Below are 23,166 nucleotides of genomic sequence, written 5' to 3'. Positions count from 1 at the left end.
CAGATAATCATGATGGTGTGATCACTCACCTTGAGCCAGACATTCTGGAATGTGAAGTCAAGTGGGCCTTAGAAAGCATCACTACGAACAAAGCTAGTGGAGGTGATGGAATTCCAGTTGAGCTATCTCAAATCCTGAAATATGATGCTGTGAAAGTGCTGCACTCAATATGCCAGCAAATTTGGAAAACTCATCAGTGGCCACAGGACTGGAAAAAGTCAGTTTTCATTCGAATCCCAAAGAAAGGCAATGCCAAAGAATGCTCAAACTACTGCACAATTGCACTCATCTCACACACTAGTAAAGTAATGCTCAAAATTCTCCAAGCCAGGCTTCAGCAATATGTGAACCGTGAACTTCCTGATGTTCAAGCTGGTTTTAGAAAAGGCAGAGGAACCAGAGATCAAATTGCCAACATCCGCTGGATCATGGAAAAAGCAAGAGAGTTCCAGAAAAGCATCTATTTCTGCTTTATTGATTATGCCAAAGCCTTTGACTCTGTGGATCACAAGAAACTGTGGAAAATTCTGAAAGAGATGGGAATACCAGACCACCTGACCTGCCTCTTGAGAAATCTGTATGCAGGTCCGGAAGCAACAGTTAGAACTAGACATGGAACAACAGACTGGTTCCAAATAGGAAAGGGAGTCTGTCAAGGCTGTATATTGTCACCCTGCTTATTTAACTTATATGCAGAGTACATCACGAGAAACGCTGGGCTGGAAGAAGCACAAGCTAGAATTAAGGTTGCCGGGAGAAATATCAATCACCTCAGATATGCAGATGACACCACCCTTATGGCAGAATGTGAAGAGGAACTAAAAGGCCTCTTGATGAAAGTAAAAGAGGAGAGTGAAGAAGTTGGATTAAAGCTCAATATCAGAAAATGAAGATCATGGTATCTGGTCCCATCACTTCTTGGGAAATAGATGGGGAAACAGTGGAAACAGTGTCAGACTTTATTTTTTTGGGCTCCAAAATCACTGCAGATGATGATTGCAGCCATGAAATTAAAAGACACTTACTCCTTGGAAGGAAAGTTTTGACCAACCTAGATAGCATATACAAAAGTAGAGACATTACTTTGCCAACAAAGGTCCGTCTAGTCAAGGCTATTGTTTTTCCAGTGGTCATGTATGGATGTGAGAGTTGGACTGTGAAGAAAGCTGAGCACTAAAGAATTGATGCTTTTGAACTGTGGTATTGGAGAAGACTCTTGAGAGTCCCTTGGACTGCAAGGAGATCCACCCAGTCCATTCTAAAGGAGATCAGTCCTGGGTGTTCTTTGGGAGGAATGATGCTAAAGCTGAAACTCCAGTACTTTGGCCACCTCATGCAAAGAATTGATTCATTGAAAAAGACTCTGATGTCAGGTGGGATTTGGGGCAGGAGGAGAAAGGGAGCACTTAGGATGAGATGGCTGGATGGCATCACCGACTCAATGGACGTGAGTTTCAGTGAACTCCAGGAGTTGGTGATGGACAGGGAGGCCTGGTGTGCTGCAAATCATGGGTTTGCAAAGAGTCGGACATGACTGAGTGAATGAACTGAACTGAACTGAACTAATTGACTGTGTGGATCACAAAAAACTGGAAAATTCTTCAAGAGATGGGAATATCTGACCACCTTACTTGCTTCCTGAGAAAAATATATGCAAGTCAAGAAGAAACAGTTAGAACTGGACATGGAACAAGAGACTGGTTCCAAATTGGGAAAAGAGTACATCAAGGTTGTTTATTGTCACCCTGCTTATTTAGCTTAATGCAGAGTTCATCATGCGAAATGCTGGGCTGGGTGAAGGACAAGCTGGAATCAAGATTGCGGGGAGAAATATCTACAAACTCATATACATAGATGACACCACTCAATGGCAGATGGCAAAGAAGAGCTAAAAAGCCTGTCTATGAAAGTGAAATAGGAGAGTGAAAAAGTTGGCTTAAAACTCAATGCTCAGAAAACTAAGATCATGGCATCTGGTCCCATCACTTCATGGCAAATAGATGGGGAAACAATGGAAACAATGAGAAACTTTATATTTGGGGCTCCAAAATCAATACAGATGTTGACTGCAGCCATGAAATTAAAAGATGCTTGCTCCTTGGAATATTAAAAAGCAAGACATTACTTTCCCAAAAAAGTCCATCTAGTCAAAATTCTGGTTTTTCCAGTAGTCATTGTATGAATGTGAGAGTTGGACTACAAAGAAAGCTGAGCACTGAAGAATTGATGCTTTTGAACTCTGGTGTTGGAGAAGACTCTTGAAAGTCCCTTGCACTGCAAAGAGATCCAAGCAGTCCATCCTAAAGGAAATCAGTCCTGAATATTCATTGTAAGTTCTGATGCTGAAGCTGAAACTCCAATACTTTGGCTTCCTGATGGGAAGACTGACTCATTTGAAAAGACCCTGATGCTGGGAAAGTTTGAAGGCAGGAGGAGAAGGGGGACGACAGAGGATGAGATGGTTGTATGGCATCACTGATGTATTGGGCATGAGTTTGAGCAAGATCTGGGAGTTGGTGATGGACAGGGAACCTTGGTGTTTTGCAGTTCATGGGGCTACAAAGAGTCAGACATGAATGAGAGACTGAACAGACTAGATAGATTGACAACTTCAGTTTTATTTTTCTTCATGAAATTAGAGGTGAATATGCTTTCTCCCATGGCATGTTTCTACCTGAATTTGCAATCATATGTATATGCTATTTCTAAGTTTTACACTTTAAAAAAATATCCTGAGACATGTAAAATTTTCTAATACAATTTTAAATCTTTCAGAGCCAAAAAAAAAAAAAAAAATAGTTGTAAAGAGAGAATAAATCTTTCTATTTATCTGCTCCAAGTAGGATTAGCACAAGATTTTCAGATTTATTCTTGAGTAGAGTTTGTGGAAAGCTATAGGAAAATCAGTTCATTGATTATTGAGTATTAGTCATTTGGCACTGGGCTAAAAAGTGGCTAATGGGATAAGTTGTTTACTCACAGTAATGGCCAAGTTCTGTAATCAGTATTTTCAATATCTTGTTCTTCATTTTCCTAGATATGCCTTGTGTTAGGCACTGAATGTTTGTACCCTTCCAAAATTGATGTGCTGAAGTTCTAACTTCTAATGTGGTGATGTTTGGAGGTGGGGACTTTGGAAGATGATTAGATTTGGATAAAGTGATGAGAATTAGGCTCTCATGACAGCATTATTGTTGTTCAGTTGCTTAATTGTGTCCAGCTCTTTGTGACCCCATAGAATGCAACACAACAGGCTTCCCTGTCCATCACCAACTCCAAGAGCTTGCTCAAACTCATTTCCATAGTGTTGGTGATGCCATCCAACTATCTCATTCTCTGTCATCCCCTTCTCCTCCCACCTTCAATCTTTCCCAGCACCAGGGTCTTTTCTAATGAGTGAGATCTTCTCATCAGGTGGCCAAAGTATTGGAGCTTCAACTTCAGCATCAGTCCTTCCAACGAATATTCCGTACTGATTTCCTTTAGGATGGACTGATTGGATCTCCTTACAGTCCAAGGGACTCTCAAGAGTCTTATCCAACACCACAGTTCAAAAGGATTAATTTTTAGGTGCTCAGCTTTCTTCACAGTCCAACTCTCACATCCACACATGACTACTGGAAAAATCAGAGGTTTGACTGGATGTACCTTTATTGCCAAGTAATGTCTCTGCTTTTTAATATCTGTAGAGGTTTGTCATTGCTTTTCTTCCAAGGAGCAAGTGTCTTTTAATTTCATAGCTGCAGTCACCATCTGCAGTGGTTTTGTAGCCCCCCAGAATAGTCTATCAGTGTTTCCACTGTTTACCCATCTATTTGCCATGAAGAGATGGGGCCTGATGCCATGATATTAGTATTCTGAATGTTGAGTTTTAAGCCAACTTTTTCACTCTGCTCTTTCACTTTCATCAAGAGGCTCTTTAGTTCTTCTTCTCTTTCTGCCATAAGGGTGGTGTCATAGCATGTCTGATGTTATTGCTATTTTTCCCAGCAATCTTGATTCCAGCTTTTGCTTCATCCAGCCCGGCATATCCTCATGATGTACTCTGCATATAGGTTAAATAAGCAGGTGACAATATACAGCCTTGACATACTCCTTTCCCAATATGGAACCATTCTGTTGTTCCATGTCCGATTGTAACAGTTGCTTCTTGAACCACATACAGATTTCTCAGGAGGCAAGTCAGGTGGTCTGGTATTCCCATCTCTTTAAGAATTTTCTTCAGTTTGTTGTGATTCACACAGTCAAAGTTTTTAGCATAGCATTAGTGTTTCTATAAGAGGGAGAAATCAAAGCTCATTACCTTTCTTCCTGGGAATGCACAGTGAAAGTGTGGTGGTTTGCAAGCCAGGCAGAGGATTCTCACACTGAACCTTATCTCCTGGCACCTTGATCTTGGACTTCAGGCTCCAAAACTGTGAAAAATAAATTTAAATTGCTTAAACCACATATATTTTGTTTGGCTATCCCAAGCTTACTAATACATCTTGAAACCAAAATTAACCTGTGGTTCAATTCTCTATGCCCTCCAGTTCTAGCATCTCCTTGACCTTGCTGTCTCCTTAGTAACCTAATTAAATCTTTACAAAAACCCTCCCTTGTGCTTTTTGGAATAAGACTGATTTCTTCAAAACAAAACCAAAAAAAAACAAATAAAAAATTTTAAGACATGATATTAAGTTCTAGTTAAGGAGTTTTATGATAATCTAATGCCCTCCAGGTATGTTGGATGTCATCTAGAGACTCAGTTAGCATGATTACAACCCAAACCCAAAACAAAATACAACTTAAGAAAAAAACTTCCTTTCACATAGGACACAATTTCCTTGCTCTAATTACTTAGACTATTGCTTCTAATTTGTAGTAGACAAAGCCTCTTGTGGGTGTGTGCTCAGTTGCTCAGTCACGTCTGTCTCTTGGTGACCCCATGGACTGTAGCCCACCAGGCTACAGTAAAATCCATGGGATTATACAGGCAAGAATACTGGAACAAACTGCCATTTCTTCTCCAGGGAATCTTCTTGACCTAGGGATTGAACCCGAGTCTTCTGAGTCACCTCAATATCAGGCAGATTCTTTACCACTGTGCCACCTGGGCAGCCTAGACAAAGCCTTGCATGCATGCATGCTAAGTTACTTCAGTCTTATCTAACTCTTTGTGACCCTATGGACTCTAGCCTGCCAGGCTCCTCTGTCCATGGGATTCTCTAGGCAAGAATACTAGAGTGGGTTGCTATTTCCTCCTTCAAGGGTGCTTGCCAACCCGGGAATCGAACCTGCATCTCTTACATCTCCTGCATTGGCGGGCAGGTTCTTTTCCACTAGCACCACCTGGGAAGCCTAGTGATGCTGAAATAGTTTTACTAATTTGCATACAAATAAATAAATTATATTCTGGGTTAACTTAAAAAAAATAGAAGGTCGAGGTGGCTTTAAGTTTTTACCTTTATAAACATATCAGAATTAAAATATGCAGCTTGATGAACTACTCACAGGTGTTTGGCAGAAGTGAGAGCAGTTTACTTACCAAGGTGAAGTACAAAGTACAAAACCAGGGACAGCACAACCTGGCACATTTCCTGATATACCAGAGCACGTCAGAACAATGAGAATGCCCTAATAGTCATGAAGTTTTACAAAATTTGTTTTTCAGAAACTTTAAAAATCTTTCTTAGCTCTGATTTAGAAATAAATGTCAAACAAATAGCATTTTAAAAACAAACTACATAAATGATAGGAAAAAAAAAAACAGAATTTGCTTATAATAGCAAGGTCCAACCCTCTTTGTTACTGCACCTTAACATTTGCAAGTGCTTAAATGATGATAAGAAAGATGTGGTAATGATTTTCATCTTTGAAATTTAAAACTCTTCTATGTGAGACAACATTTGATAGGTCAGAGTTATTTATGTCCTCCTTATCAGGCCCTACTAGGTTCATGCTGTCTCCTGTCTTCTCTGGAACTGCACTGATTCTCCCCAGCCCACTCTCTCTCTCTGATTTCTCTTGTAATGTTTAACAATACAGATCATCTCTTCTTTCCATTACCAGACAGCTCTCAAGTCAGCATTCATGTTGATTCCTACCTAGAGTCTCCAGTAGCTCTTTAGGGTCTAGCTCACACTGTGGGCACTGTGAGTAGTAGCATATTATCTGATGAGTGTAATTTCCTGCTAGCTAAATTCTCTACTCAATCTCACTGTAAGAATCATGAGTATGTTAAATATAGCTGATGGTATACAATCAGCTCAGATAACCTATATATAAAATTATTTTTTGTGACCCTCAGTTTAAATGTATATAGACTATATCTTGTTATATAGCCCTAACAACTGGAACAGAACATGTTAGGGGACAAAGAAGGAAAATCACTAACTTCCTTATTAATTAAATGCTTGATTGAAATACCTTAGTATATGGATATTTAATGGGAATTTTCACAGTGTCAGAGATAGCTATTATTGTCAGTCTATTTTCTCTGAACTAAGTAAGTGTTAGTCACTCAGTTGTGTCTGACTGTGACTCCATGGATTGTAGTCTATCAGGCTCCTCTGTCCATGGAATTCTCCAGGCAAGAATACTGGAGTAAGTTGCCATTTCCTTCTCCATTTTTTTTCCCCACTGAGTATACAATAAAATCCATTTCTTTTTGAGGGTGATGCAAAAATTCTTAAAACTAATTGCATAATTATGTATATCAACAATAGCTGCAAGACGTCTCAGTGATTAATATGTCAATGGACTGTTAACTTCACTGCTGTACCATTGATTAAAGTGAAGAAAGGGGATAGGCTACTACTGAAGAAGTTGGTATATAAATTGTTCGAAGGTAACACTTGGTGTTTTATACACACACACACATACATATGTAGATCGTGTGTGTGTGTTTATGTATGTGTATTCCAGCTTGCTTAATGGCTTATAATTGTATTTGACTCAAGGTTACTTGGCAAAATGCAATCTCATTACAATGAGAGAGTTCAAGAGATGTAGAGAAAGCCCAGATCCTGTAAAATATAATGTGAAAATTCTTGAGCTTTGAGCTAATGTTAAATGACAAACGTCCTAGAATTTATGCATTCTTACAAGAGTACCAGTATAACATAATTCATCTTGACACATCATGAACCACTCAAAATGTACCAAACAGAGTTACAAGAAAAGTAATGTACAGCATAGTGCATATTGTGGTGGGCACTTATCCTGTCATTTAATGTGAAGAGGATCTTTGTAGTATATAAGAACTGCTGTAGCTACATTTCCTCTGAACTCTGTACTTTATTAAATTGATTTCAAAATATAGTTTTTTTTACATAAAATTTGACAGATCTGTTATAAAACCATATGAAAATTGGACCATACTTATTTCATAGATTAGCTTCATATAAAATTTGTCTTCATAAACTTCATCTGCCACAAGGCATAAATGTTTATTTTAAAGTGTTTATAAAATAAAATATAGTATACCAATATTAAAACTCCATTAACATATTTAGAAGTTGTTAAATAATGTTGCAAAATGCATTAATATTTGTGCAAATTACTACAAAATTTTGGGTACAATTGAAAACTAACATTCTTTTTTTTTTTTTTTTTTTTTTTTGAGAGCTAACTTATTTTATATATATATAATAGGTACATATTTTTTCTTTTTTTTTTTATTTTTTAAATTTTATTTTATTTTTAAACTTTACATAATTGTATTAGTTTTGACAAATATCAAGAAAACTAACATTCTTTATTATCCTTTTAAACTTCACATAATGGAATAAATTTGTTTTTCTCTTTCAAACAAAAGGGAAAAATCATTCTGCTTTTAGCTTTTCCAATTATTTCTTAAAGCCAAAGCTTCATCTTTATAGTATTTACCAAATCTTCTAGGTATTTTTCTAATTACTATTTTATAGGTAAGTAATTTTTGGCACTAATATTACTAATATTTTGATATCTTTGAAAATATAATATGACAGTGTAAGTTATATACAGTTCTTGATGTTAATTTATTGATTTAATACAGTTGGATCAGTTATGTGAATCTTAAATGTCAGCTGAAGTTGCCCTGTTCCTTCACACAGGCACAGGTACACACATACATAAACTCTGGTGCACAGTTAGATTGTAGCATCCTAAACTAAATTCCATGGACTTCCTTCATGGCTCAGTGGTAAAGTGCCTGCAGTGCAGGAAATGCAGGAGACATGGGTTTGATCCCTGGGTTGGGATGATCCCCAGAGAAGGGCACAGCAACCCATTCCAGTATTCTTGCCTGGAGAATTTCACAGATAGAGGAACTTGGTAGGCTACAGTTCATGGGATCACAAAGATTCGGACATGACTGAAGTGACTGAGCATGCCTGCAAACCAAATCCCTGTCCAATGACCTTCAATAGATTTTAGTGAATTCGCTGGAGCTTAAAATTTCATGGCATATTTGGCTTCCAAGTTTTTGATGCTGCTGAAAATCCTGTGTGTCTCATCTCCTGGGGCTGTCCTTGTCTCTTTTCTCTGCCTTAACCTGAAACTCAGCCCTATTTCCCTTGTTTGCACAAAAGTAACATAAAACAAAAGCATTCTGGAGGCATTTATATTTTATGATGGTCTTAACCTAAGATTAACAAAGGGGTTTACTTCACAACAATGCTAACATGTTAGAATTAAAGGCAGACGTTGCCATCTTTAAACATTTGCTTAATCCATCAACATGTATTGTGAGACACTTTTACCCATAGGCTCTTATCTGATGCCAGTTGGCCTGGTCTTTCTTTTCTCTCATCCCTCTCATTTTCTCTTTTCTCTGTATTACCCACATGCCTCCACTCATCTCCTAAGTTCTTAGTTTTATTTTGTGTGTGTGCCATAAAACAATATGCACTTAATGCAAATCAATTCACTTCTTCCTCAAGTTCAGTCAGTCAGTTCAGTCGCTCAGTCATGCCCGACTCTTTGCAAACCCATGAATCGCAGCACACCAGGCATCCCTGTCCATCACCAACTCCCGGAGTCCACTCAGACTCATGTCCATCGAGTCAGTGATGCCATCCAGCCATTTCATCCTATGTCGTCCCTTTCTCCTCCTGCCCCCAATCCCTCCCAGCCTCAGAGTCTTTTCCAATGAGTCAACTCTTTGCATGAGGTGGCCAAAGTACTGGAGTTTCAGCATTAGGATCATTCCTTCCAAAGAAATCCCAGGGCTGATCTCCTTCAGAATGGACTGGTTGGATCTCCTTGCAGTCCAAGGGACTCTTAAGAGTCTTCTCCAACACCACAGTTCAAAAGCATCAATTCTTCAGCACTCTAGAAAGAGCACTGAAAGAAAGTTGGACTTTCTTCACAGTCCAACTCTCACATCCATACATGACCACTGGAAAACATAGACCTAAATACAGAAACCATCCATGCAATTATTGATGACTTTATTATAGTGTCAGAAGCTTCCAAATTCTTTTTCAAGAGTACCTTAGAGAAGATCAATTGTATGAACACAGGCAATATAAGGATTTATTGCCCCTCATAAATCAACCCTGGTGTAACAGGGGTTATGGGCAGTGTATATACTTCTTTTATATGTTTATTTAGCAAACAATTAATGGATTAATCCTTGTTCAGTCACAAAGATGGGTTCTGGTATTCAAAGTTGATTAGTTATAGCTTCTGTCTCCAAGGGCTTCCCAGGTGGCTCAGATGGTAAAGCATCTGCCCACAATGAGGAAGACCCGAGTTCAATCCCTGGGTTGGAAGGAAATGGATACCCACTCCAATACTCTTGCCTGGAAAATTCTATGACCAGGAAGATCCCCTGGAGAAGGAAATGGCAACCCCCTCCAGGACTCTTACCTGGAAAATTCCGTGGACGGAGGAGCCTGGGACAGAGGAGCCTACAATCCATGGGATTGCAAAGAGTCAGACATGACTGAGTGACTTCACATTCTTTTCTTTCTTTTCTTTTCTGTCCCCAAAGAATTCAGGGATTCCTATGAGAAGATGGGAAAACAGAGTAAAGAGTAATTACAGTTAACATCCCATGGTGAAGAGGGATAGATTCAGAGCAATGCATAGCAGAAAGAGACAGGAACTTGGATAGACATGTTGGGCAGAATATAACTACAAAGGATGCAGTAAGGTGAGTGAGAGTAAAGTGGCGAGAGGGTATCTTCAGGAAGACCATGCAGAAAAAAGTTATAACTAGATGATACATATGAAGAAGGCGATGGCACCCCACTCCAGTACTCTTTGCCTGGCAAATCCCATGGATGGAGGAGCCTGGTAGGCTGCTGTCCATGGGGTCACACAGAGTCGGACACGACTGAAGTGACTTAGCAGCAGCAGATGATGATACATAAAGAATAAGCTAAAGTCATTAAGGTGAAGAAATGGCAGGTAGAGGATTTCAGGCTTAGGAAGCAAAATCAACAAATTCGTGGAGAAAATGCTTGAGTGTAGGATAGAGGAAAAGACTTGGAGAAAAAAAAAAAAAAAAGGCTTGGCCAGAGAAGGGGGTGAAGGGCTAGGTGAGAGGCTGTCATAAAAACTGTGTTTTCTACTTGCAAGTATTTTATAGTAAAGTTAATAAAATTTATTGATAATTGTGAAGCAAGTTAATAATTCAGTAGTCATTTTTTCTCAATATTTGTTAGAATTTAATAAATCATTTTAAGAGAAAAGAAAAATAAAATATATGTTGTTTTTGAATCATCTGTGCTTCAAAACATGTTGCAAATATTATTTTAAGGAGAACATTTTTTAGTAATAAAATCTAGCCTTTATGGCCAAACATGACTGTACTTTATATATGAATATAGTGATTGCATTTAGAATTCCTCTTTTTTTTTTTTTTTGAAATAGAATTCCTCTTTGAAATAACTCAAGTCTCTGAATAAGCCAGGTGTCTTTGTGAGCTTCCTTTAGCTCATTCTGGAGTCAGTTTTTAAATGAGGAGTGACCTTGAGCTATGAAAACTCAAAACTTAGGGAAAAAATCTACAAAGCCAACATGTGGATAAGAGGCAAAAAAAAAAAAAAAATCTATGCAGTAATTTTCTGCCTCAACACATTCTTTCTAAATTTTTCTTATTTCTTTAAAAACACTTAATTCGGGGGGTGGTCCTAAGATGGTGGAAGAAAAGGACAGGGAGACCACTTTCTCCCCCACAAATTCATCAAAAGAACATTTAAACGCTGAATAAATTCCACAAAACAACTTCTGAATGCTGGCAGAGGACATCAGGCACCCAGAAAAGCAGCCCATTGTCTTCAAAAGGAGGTAGGAAAAAATATAAAAGACAAAAACAGAGACAAAAGAGGTAGGGACAGAGCTCCATCCTAGGAAGGGAGTCTTAAAAAGAGAGAAGTTTCCAAACACCAGGAAACACTCTCACTGCCAAGTCTGTGGCGAGCCTTGAAAGCACAGAGGACAACATAACTGGGAGCAAAAATAAATAAACAATTAAAACCCACAGATTACGAGCCCAACGGTAACTCCTCCTGTGGAGAAGCAGCGCAGATGCCTGCACCTGCCACTAGCAAGAGGGGGCTGGGCAGGGAGGTATGGGCTGCATTGCTTAGAGTAAGGATCTGGCCTGAATGCCCCATGCACAATCTGAGCGAACTAACTTGGGCTAGCAAACCAGACTGTGGGATAACTACCACGCAAAAAGCCAGCCCTAACCTAAGACACCACCAGGCCCGCACACAGAACAAAGGACTGAACAGAGATAGCTGGCTGCAGACCATACCCCTCCTGTGACAGGCAGCCAGAGCCTGAAGGGGGCAATCGCAGCCCCAGAGAGACCTTATCTACAAAACTGTAAGCAGGCTTCTTTGCTAACTAAGACTTCTTGGGGTTCTGGACAGTTATCATTCACCTGAGAAGGTGCGCTGGTTGTACACCCAGAAAACCGAGCAGCAGGGATGGGGCATGCGATAAGTTGTAGCAACTGCACTGGCCAAACACCTCATCACCTGAGCTGCTCAGACCTGGGAAGGGCACAAAACGCAGGCCCAACGGAATCTGCACCTCTGAGGACTACCTGAGTGCCTGAACCTGAGCAGCTTAGACCTGGGAGGGGCATGAAGCCCAGGGCCAGCCTTCGACGGTTTCCGGTGGAGCAACCTAGAGCCTGAGCAGTGTGGGCAGGGAGGGTACATGCACCGTGAGCAGGGACAGGCCCAGTGTGGCTGAGGCACTGAGAGCACACGCCAGTGTTATTTGTTTGCAGCGTCCCTCCCTCCCCACAGTGCGAATGAACAAGTGAGCCTAAAAAAAGTGTCCACCACCGCCCCCCTTGCGTCAGGGCGGAAATCAGTCACTGAAGAGACCAGCAAACAGAAGAAGCTAAAAGAGAGGCAGCTGCCTTGGAAGTGACAGGTGCAATAGATTAAAACCCTGTTGTTAGTACTGACTACATAGGAAGGGGCCTATAGATCTTGAGAAATATAAACCAGACCAAGGAACTATCCGAAAATGAACTGACCCCACAATACCCACAACAACACCAGAGAAAGTCCTAGATATATTTTTTACTATTTTTATGGTCATTCTTTTTTTTTAATTTTTGTCCTCTATTACTCCTTTAATTTTCACTTTTATAACCTACTATTACTTTGCAAAAAAACCCCTATTTTTTAAAAGCAAACTTCATATATATATATATATATATATATAATTTTTGTGACTTTTTTAATCTCTTTCTTTTTTTTTTCTTTTCTTTAATATTGTATTTTTGAAATTCCAAACTCTACTCTAGATTTTTTTTTTAATCTTTGCTTTTTGGTATTTGTTATCAATTTTGTACCTTTAAGAACCCAATCTTCAGTACCCAGTTTTACTTGGGAGTGAGATTACTGGCTTGACTGCTGTCTCCCCCTTTGGACTCTCTTTTTTTTCTCCATCAGGTCGCCTGTGTCTCCTCCCTACCCCTTCTCTTCTCTACCCAACTCTGTGAATTTCTGAGTGTTCCAGACGGTGGAGAACTGATTACTGGTGGGATCTGTCTCTCTCCTTTTGATTCCCCACTTTTATCCTCCTGGCCACCTCTGTCTCCTTCCTCCCTCTTCTCTTCTCTGTATAACTCTGTGAACATCTCTGAGCGGTCCAGTTGTGGAGTGCACATAAGGAAGTTATAACTGGCTAGCTTGCTCTTTCCTCTTTTGATTCCACCTCATCTTATTCTGGTCACCTCTAACTCCCTCCTCCCTCTTCTCTTCTCCATGTAATTCTGCGAACCTCTCTGGATGTCCCTCACTGTGGAGAAACTTTTCATCTTTAACCTAGATGTTTTAGCAATGGTGCTGTATAGAAGGAGAAGTCTTGAGACTACTGTAAAAATAAAACTGAAAACCAGAAGCATGAGGCTTAAGTCCAAACCCTGAGAACACCAGAGAACTCCTGACTCCAGAGAACATTAATTGACAGGAGCTCATCAAACACCTCCATACCTAAACTGAAACCAAGCACCTCCCAAGGGCCAACGAGTTCCAGAGCAAGACATACCATACAAATTCTCCAGCAACACAGGAACACAGGCCGGAGCTCGAATATACAGGCTGCCCAAAGTTACTCCAAAACCATGACATCTCATAAGTCATTACTGGACACTTCATTGCACTCCAGAGAGAAGAAATTAAGGTCCACCCACCAGAACACCGGCACAAGCTTTCCTAACCAGGAAACCTTGACAAGCCACCTGTACAACCCCAGCCACAGCAAGGAAACTCCACAATAAAGATAACTCCACAATAAAGAGAACTCCACAAACTGCCAGAATACAGAAAGGACACCCCAAACTCAGCAATATAAACAAGATGAAGAGACAGAGGAATACCCAGAAGGTAAAGGAACAGGAAAAATGCCCACCAAACCAAACAAAAAAGAAAGAGACAGGGAATCTACCTGATAAAGAATTCCAAATAATGGTTGTGAGAATGATCCAAAATGATCCAAAATCTTGAAATCAAAATGGAATCACAGAAAAATAGCCTGGAGACAAAGATTGAGAAGATGCAAGAAAGGTTTAACAAGGACCTAGAAGAAATTAAAAAGGGTCAATATATAATGAATAATGCAATAAATGAGATCAAAAACACTCTGGAGGCAACAAATAGTAGAATATCAGAGGCAGAAGATAGGATTATTGAATTAGAAGATAGAATGGTAGAAATAAATGAATCAGAGAGGAAAAAAGAAAAATGAATTAAAAGAAATGAGGACAATCTCAGAGACCTCCAGCACAGTGTTAAATGCCCCAACATTAGAATCATAGGAGTCCCAGAAGAAGAAGACAAAAAGAAAGACCATGAGAAAATACTTGAGGAGATAATCATTGAAAACTTCCCTAAAATGGGAAAGGAAATAATCACCCAAGTGCAAGAAACCCAGAGAGTCCCAAATAGGATAAACCCAAGGTGAAACACCCTAAGACACATATTAATCAAATGAACAAAGATCAAACACAAAGAACAAATATTAAAAGCAGCAAGGGAAAAACAAACACACAAGGGGATTCCCATAAGGATAACAGCTGATCTTTCAATAGAAACACTTCAAGCCAGGAGGGAATGGCAAGACATACTTAAAATGATGAAAGAAAATAACCTACAGCCCAGATTATTGTACCCAGCAAGGATCTCATTCAAATATGAAGGAGAAATCAAAAGCTTTACAGACAAGCAAAAGCTGAGAGAATTCAGCACCACCAAACCAGCTCTCCAACAAATGCTAAAGGATATTCTCTAGACAGGAAACACAAAAAAAGGGTGTATAAACTTGAACCCAAAACAATAAAGCAAATGGCAACAGGATAATAGTTATCAATAATTACCTTAAACGTAAATGGGTTGAATGCCCCAACCAAAAGACAAAGACTGGCTGAATGGATGCAAAAACAAGACCCCTATATATGTTGTCTACAAGAAACCCACCTTAAAACAGGGGACACACACAGACTGAAAGTGAAGGGCTGGAAAAAGATATTCCATGCAAACAGAGACCAAAAGAAAGCAGGAGTAGCAATACTCATATCAGATAAAGTACACTTTAAAACAAAGGCTGTGAAAAGAGACAAAGAAGGACACTACCTAATGATCAAAGGATCAATCCAAGAAGATATAACAATTATAAATATATATGCACCCAACATAGGAGCACCACAATATGTAAGACAAATGCTAACAAGTATGAAAGGGGAAATTAACAATAATACAATAATAGTGGGACACTTTAATACCCCATTCACACCTATGGATAGATCAACTAAACAGAAAATTAACAAGGAAACACAAACTTTGAATGATACAACAGACCAGTTAAATGTAATTAATATCTATAGGACATTTCACCCCAAAACAATGAATTTCACCTTGTTCTCAAGTGCACACAGAACCTTCTCCAGGATAGATCACATGCTGAGCCATAAATGTAGCCTTGGTAAATTCAAAAAAAAATTAAATCATTCCAAGCATGTTTTCAGACCACAATGCAGTAAGATTAGATCTCAATTACAGGAGAAAAACTATTAAAAGTTCCAACATATGGAGGCTGAACAACACGCTGCTAAATAACCAACAAATCATAGAAGAAATAAAAAAAAATCAAAATATGCATAGAAATGAATAAAAATGAAAACATAACGAGCCAAAACCTGTGGGGCATTGTAAAAGCACTGCTAAGGGGAAAGTTCATAGCAATACAGGCATACCTCAAGAAACAAGAAAAAAGTCAAATAAATAACCTAACTCTATACCTCAAGCAACTAGAAAAGGAAGAAATGAAGAACCCCAGGGTTGGTAGACAGAAAGAAATCTTAAAAATTAGGGCAGAAATAAATGCAAAAGAAACAAAAGAGACCATAGCAAAAATCAACAAAGCCAAAAGCTGGTTTTTTGAGAGGATAAATAAATTGACAAATCATTAGCCAGACTCATCAAGAAACAAAGGGAGAAAAATCAAATCAATAAAATTAGAAATAAAAATGGAGAGATCACAACAGACAACACAGAAATACAGAAATACAAAGGATCATAAGAGACTACTATCAGCAATTATATGCCAATAAAATGGACAACATGGAAGAAATGGACAAATTCTTAGAAAAGTACAACTTTTCAAAGCTGAACCAGGAAGAAATAGAAAATCTTAACAGACCCATCACAAGCATGGAAATTGAAACTGTAATCAGAAACCTTGCAGCAAACAAAAGCCCAGGGCCAGATGGCTTCACAGCTGAATTCTACCAAAAATTTAGAGAAGAGTTAACACCTATCCTACTCAAACTCTTCCAGAAAATTGCAGAGGAAGGTAAACTTCCAAATTCATTCTATGAGGCCACCATCACCCTAATACCAAAACCTGACAAAGATGCCACAAAAAAAGAAAACTACAGGCCAATATCACTGATGACCATAGATGCAAAAATCTTTAACAAAATTCTATCAATCAGAATCCAACAACACATTAAAAAGATCATACACCATGACCAAGTGGGCTTTATCCCAGGGATGCAAGGATTCTTCAATAGCCACAAATCAATCAATGTAATACACCACATTAACAAATTGAAAAATAAAAGCCATATGATTATCTCAATAGATTCAGAGAAAGCCTTTGACAAAATTCAATATCCATTTATGATAAAAACTCTCTGGAAAGCAGGAATGGAAGGAATAGAGCTCAACATAATGAAAGCTATATATGACAAACCCACAGCAAACATTATCCTCAATGGTGAAAAATTGAAAGCATTTCCCCTAAAGTCAGGAACAAGACAAGGGTGCCGACTTTCAGCATTACTATTCAACATAGTTTTGGAAGTTTTGGCCACAGCAATCAGAGCAGAAAAAGAAATAAAAGGAATCCAAACTGGAAAAGAAGAAGTAAAACTCTCACTGTTTGCAGATGATGTGACCCTCTACATAGAAAACACTAAAGACTCTACCAGAAAATTACTAGACTAATCAATTAATATAGTAAAGTTGCAGGATATAAAATCAACACACATCCCTTGCATTCCTATACACTAATAATGAGAAAATAGAAAGAGAAATTAAGGAAACAATGCCATTCACCATTGCAACGAAAAGAATAAAATACTTAGGAATATATCTACCTAAAGAAACTAAAGACCTATATATAGAAAAGTATAAAACACTGGTGAAAGAAATCAAAGACGACACTAATAGATGGAGAAATATACCATGTTCATGGATTGGAAGAATCAATATAGTGAAAATGAGTATACTACCCAAAGCAATCTATAGATTCAATGCAATCCCTATCAAGCTACCAACGGTATTCTTCACAGAGCTAGAACAAATAATTTCACAATTTGTATGGAAATACAAAAAACCTCGAATAGCCACAGCTATCTTGAGAAAGAAGAATGGAACTGGAGGAATCAACCTGCCTGACTTCAGGCTCTACTACAAAGCCACAGTTATCAAGACAGTATGGTACTGGCACAAAGACAGAAATATAGATCAATGGAACAAAATAGAAAGCCCAGAGATAAATGCACACACCTATGGACACCTTATCTTTGATGAAGGAGGAAAGAATATACAATGGATTAAAGACAATCTCTTTAACAAGTGGTGCTGGGAAAACTGGTCAACCACTTGTAAAAGAATGAAACTAGAACACTTTTTAACACCATACACAAAAATAAACTCAAAATGGGTTAAAGATCTAAACATAAGACCAGAAACTATAAAACTCCTAGAGGAGAACATAGGCAAAACACTCTCCGACATACATCACAGCAGGATCCTCTATGACCCATCTCTCAGAATATTGGAAATAAAAGCAAAAATAAACAAATGAGGCCTAATTAAAATTAAAAGCTTCTGCACAACAAAGGAAACTATAAGCAAGGTGAAAAGACAGCCTTCGGAATGGGAGAAAATAATAGCAAATGAAGCAACTGACAAACACCTAATCTCAAAAATATACAAGCAACTCCTACAGCTCAATTCCAGAAAAATAAATGACCCAATCCAAAAGTGGGCCAAAGAACTAAATAGACATTTCTCCAAAGAAGACATACAGATGGCTAACAAATGCATGAAAAGATGCTCAACATCACTGCTTATCAGAGAAATTCAAATCAAAACCACAATGAGGTACCATTTCATGCCAGTCAGAATGGCTGCGATCTAAGCAAGCCATTTTAACTACAAGCATTCAAGTCTACAAGCCATTCAAGTCTACTAGCAATAAATGCTGGAGAGGGTGTGGAGAAAAGGGAACCCTCTTACACTGTTGGTGGGAATGCAAACTAGTACAGCCACTATGGAGAACAGTGCGGAGATTCCTTAAAAAACTGGAAATAGAACTGCCTTATGACCCAGCAATCCCACTCCTGGGCCTACACACCAAGGAAACCAGAATTGAAAGAGACAACTGTAACCCAGTGTTCATTGCAGCACTGTCTATAATAGCCAGGGCATGGAAGCAACCTAGATGTCCATCAGCAAAGAATGGATAAGAAAGCTGTGGTACATATACATGATGGAGTATTACTCAGCCATTAAAAAGAATACATTTGAATCAGTTCTAATGAGGTAGATGAAACTGGAACCTATTATACAGAGTGAAGTAAGCCAGAAAGAAAAATACCAATACAGTACACTAATGTATATATATGGAATTTAGAATGATGGTAAAGATAACCCTGTATGAGAGACAACAAAAGAGACACAGATGTATAGAACAGTCTTTTGGACTCTGTTGGTGAGGGCGAGGGTGGAATGATTTGTAGAATGGCATTGAAACATGTATAATATCATATTAGAAAAGAATCGCCAGTCCAGGTTTGATGCATGATACTGGATGCCTGGGGCTGGTGCACTCGGATGACCCAGAGGGATGGTACGGGGAGGGAGGAAGGAGGGGAGTTCTGGATTGGGAACATGTGTATACCTGTGGTAGATCCATGTTGATGTATGGCAAAACCAATACAATATTGTAAAGTAATTAACCTCCAAAAAAAAAATTAAATTAAAAAATTAAAAAACAAAACACCCCTAAAAAACTTATTGATGTATGTTCCCTTCTAATATTTTGAAAGCATAGATTACACTTGTTCCCCTATTCCCTTACCTCTATTCTCTTGGTTTACCATGATCCCTTTCTGCCCTTATAATTCTTTCAGTGACCATTAAGTTCACTTGTGTTCTTCGGGTCACCAGATATTGCAGCCACTCTAGAGGCCTTGTTTTATGTGTCCTCTCTGTCTCATCACACATATTGTTCAATGCTTGCTTTTGAAAATAATTCATTGTTTAAATTCAAAAATAATGTTTATTTTGGAAAATTTAGAACCAAATAAAATAGATCACTGTTAAAAATAAAATAAAATAAAACACTTAATTTACCCAAATCATTATTTTCAACATTCTACCATAAATTCCTTTGAAACTATTTTATTTTGAACAAATCACCCATAAATTATTTTATGTGATTTTTTTTTTAAATAAAGCTTTCAGTTAGCTTTAGAATTGGTAGAACCAATGCTGTTCTGATAGGATGGTCTTCATTCTCCGTTCCGTCATCATAAAACTGAAACTAGTCTGCCTCTCAAGACCAACTACCGCAGCAACCAAGGATTCAAGTGCAGATTTATCAAACTATAGCTAAAAAATCATAAGCACCAAGAGGCAAGTATATTCCAGTGGAAGAGGTTAGTTTTGTCTCAGAAGTCTTTTCTCTAGTCTTCTAGTGCTTCATCTCTCTTTGCAGCCCAGCACCTGTTAAAACAATGAGCCAAAGCACTAGTATTGGAGTACACAAAAATGTGTTTCAGAGCCAAAAACTTGCATTGTATTGCAGCAGCTGGTGGTAGAATCAGTAATCTGAAAGTCATCTGGAGTCTTGAAATCTGCTTTTATAGAGAAGATGTTCAGTAAGGACAATGAACTGACTAAATGTTCTCTCATCAGGCCAAATTTCATGATGGGACTGAAAGAGATGGATATATTGCTATTCCATTGGAATTAAGAGGATGAAATTTGGGGGAAAGTATTTTTTATTCCTTGCTTATACCTTTAAAAGTTTTATTCCTTTCTTTTATCTGAGTTTTATTCCCAGATAAAATCCAGATATTATTAGGAGCTCTAAGTTTCTCTTTTATATTATAAGCAATGTGACATAGCTAGTATTCTGATTTCGGTTTCATGGATGTTGTAATTAGAAGAATTTACTCCTGAGATGTGACAACTGTCTATGTGTCTCTCACTCTTATATTTGGTGTGTGTGTGTGTGTGTGTTTCTTTGAAAGCTTAAACTATATATTAGTGGGTAATTAAAAGAAGCTTATTTAAAAGATCATTAGCTAGACATGATTTTAAATGGAAAATTATTTTATTTCTCTTTACATGACCAGCACATGAGGTGTGTGGAAAACTTTTCCCTCTTCCCCATTTCCTCAGTGGTTACTGAGTCTTGCTCTCAATCTAAAACTGGAGAAAACATAGCTAAGAACTGTCTCCTTTTTTTTCTTATATCCAGCAAGTAGAGAAAGGAATTAAATGGATTGTCTCCTGTGCTATGTGGTTTGTAGCTCTGTAGATAATTGTATATGTGAATAATACATTGAAGTATGTAAAACATCTTTGACCAAGGACTGCTCAAGAAAAAATACAATCTTGCAAACACATTGTTCTCAGCATTCTTATGTCCTTCATCTTTTAATAAAGTGATTAAAGGACAGTAACTGCAAAGCAAAAGATAAAATGAATCACTTCCAATTTCCAGTGACAGCTTATGATAGGGTTATGTCCCAATAACCCATCATCAATTGAAAATATTCTAAGTTGAAAGTGCATTTAATACACTTAATCTACTGAACATTAGAACTTAGGCTGCTGCTGCTGCTGCTAAGTTGCTCAGTCGTGTCTGACTCTGTGTGGCCCCATAAACGGCAGCCCACCAGGCTCCCCCATCCCTGGGATTCTCCAGGCAAGAACATTGGAGTGGGTTGCCATTTCCTTCTCCAATGCATGAAAATGAAAAGTGAAAGTGAAGTTGCTCAGTTGTGTCTGACTCTTAGCAACCTCATGGACTGCAGCCTACCAGGCTCCTCTGTCCATGGCATTTTCCAGGCAAGAGTACTGGAGTTGGGTGGCTAGCTCACCCTAAAGATGCTCAGAACACTTAGCCTACAGTTGGACAAAGCTGTCTGACAGAAAACCTGCTTGATAATAAAGTGTTGAATATCTCATGTAATTCATTGAATATCTTTCTGAGAGTGAAAAACAATGTTTTTATGGGTACAGAATGATTATAACTATATTGGTTGTTTACCCTCATGATCACATAGCTGACTGGGAGCTGTTGCTTGCTACTGTTGCCCAGAATCAGGGGAGAATACTGTTCTGCATATTGCTAATGTGGGAAAAAAATCAAAATTCAAAACACTCTTCTCACTAAATGCATACTGCTTTTGCTCTTTGTACCATCATAAACTCAGAAAATCTTAAACCATAATAAGTCAGGGAGCTGTTTGTGTGTGTGTTTATGATATATTAATATATTATGATATATAATTACCATTTTATATATTTTATCTCTCTCTATATATGAGAGAATCAATTCCTACATAGGTTGACAAGAAGTCTGGGGTCCCCCAGAGGGTCATTGGGAGAGGGATTTCTGTTTCTCAAGGAGAACAGGACAAACTTTTTTTTCTACATTGCTTTGTCTTAATCAATATAACCATGTATCTTGCTTGAGGGTATGTTTCTCCGTAACAATAACCTTCTGACTAATCCCATCATCTTAAATGTATATTATAGGAATTGGTCTGGTAAGATCTTTCTATTGTTCTAATCCTAAATCTAAATCCTTAAAATGTATATTGTGGGAGTGGGTGTGGTAAGACCTTTACGGCCTTGAAATTTTCTTTTGATTTACTGTAATAACCAATTCAAAAAGTATATAACTCCCTTGCTAAGACTAGCGAGGGGGTCACTCTCTGTCCCTTTCTGATGTCTATGTCAGAAGCTTTGAAAGATCAAGCCTGGTCCCTGGTCCCAAAGCTAAATCTTCTTCTTCGGTGATCACAAATCTGACATTGTTCACCAAAAGCTAAATATATCATGTATGTATTTATGTATATATAAAGAATGAAAATATGACTCTGGCCCACACAGAAAACAGTATCCTAGAGTAGAATTGTGATTTATTTGCCTAACTGACATTCATCCTGTGTCTTCAAAAGAAGCAGAAAAAGCAGGATTATGATATAGCATCATTCTTTCTTCCTTAGGACTTAGGAAACTTCCCATTTTTGATCTCTATGTGTTATAAGCACAGATATACAAATTTACTGCTTAATAGTAGCAACTGACATAATTTAAATAGTTTTAATAGGGCAAAGATAATCACTGCACACACACACAAATGCACTTAAAGTAGTTAGCATATCTACCTGACTTTCCTAACAGTTATTTTGTTTTTTAAAAAAATTACCTTCTATTGTTTCAAAGTGTTTGAGCATTGAGGTGTTCTCTTTAATTGAGAATGATGGTTAAAAAGAGCATGGACACCTAGATTGCCAATTTAAAAAATGAGCCATTGTATAATTCATACAGAATACATTAAACATAAACATAATGTTTGCTGCAACCATAATGTTCATCATTATGATTCTTCCAAGTACTTTTAATGTAGTAATTTAAGTACTAGGAAACTGGATAGTAATTCTATAACAAAGAGCCGTGCTTATATGTGGCCTTCAATATCCATGAACTGATGCATCTGGATCCTTTTATGTATTTCTGAAAATGTGCTCGGACACCACCTGCATTGGAGTTATCTAAGAGGGCTGTTAAAATATAATTTCTAATATGTATCAGAGACTACAATTTTCACCAGCAACCAGACTTAGGATTCACTGAAATTGGGATGGCTTTATATCAGTTATTCATGTGAATCATAATCACTTGGGTTTCTCTCTTCTCATTTTAACTTTTGAATAATTGTAACATTTTCAACCAATGAGATTTTTTTGTCATGTTTATGTATCTTAAAACATAGTGTGAAACAAATAGTTAAATGGTGTTTTTAAGAAATGTTGTGTAGCTTTCTTAGTTAGGCTAGCATTCTTATACAGCAGTCTCCGATTCAGGGGACGAGTGGTATCAGATAAATTCTCAAGCATATGAAAATACATTTTTT

Source organism: Bos indicus, chromosome 5 (genome assembly GCF_029378745.1).
Source record: "Bos indicus isolate NIAB-ARS_2022 breed Sahiwal x Tharparkar chromosome 5, NIAB-ARS_B.indTharparkar_mat_pri_1.0, whole genome shotgun sequence".
Classification (NCBI taxonomy): domain Eukaryota; kingdom Metazoa; phylum Chordata; class Mammalia; order Artiodactyla; family Bovidae; genus Bos; species Bos indicus.
This window is presented reverse-complemented; position numbering follows the sequence as displayed.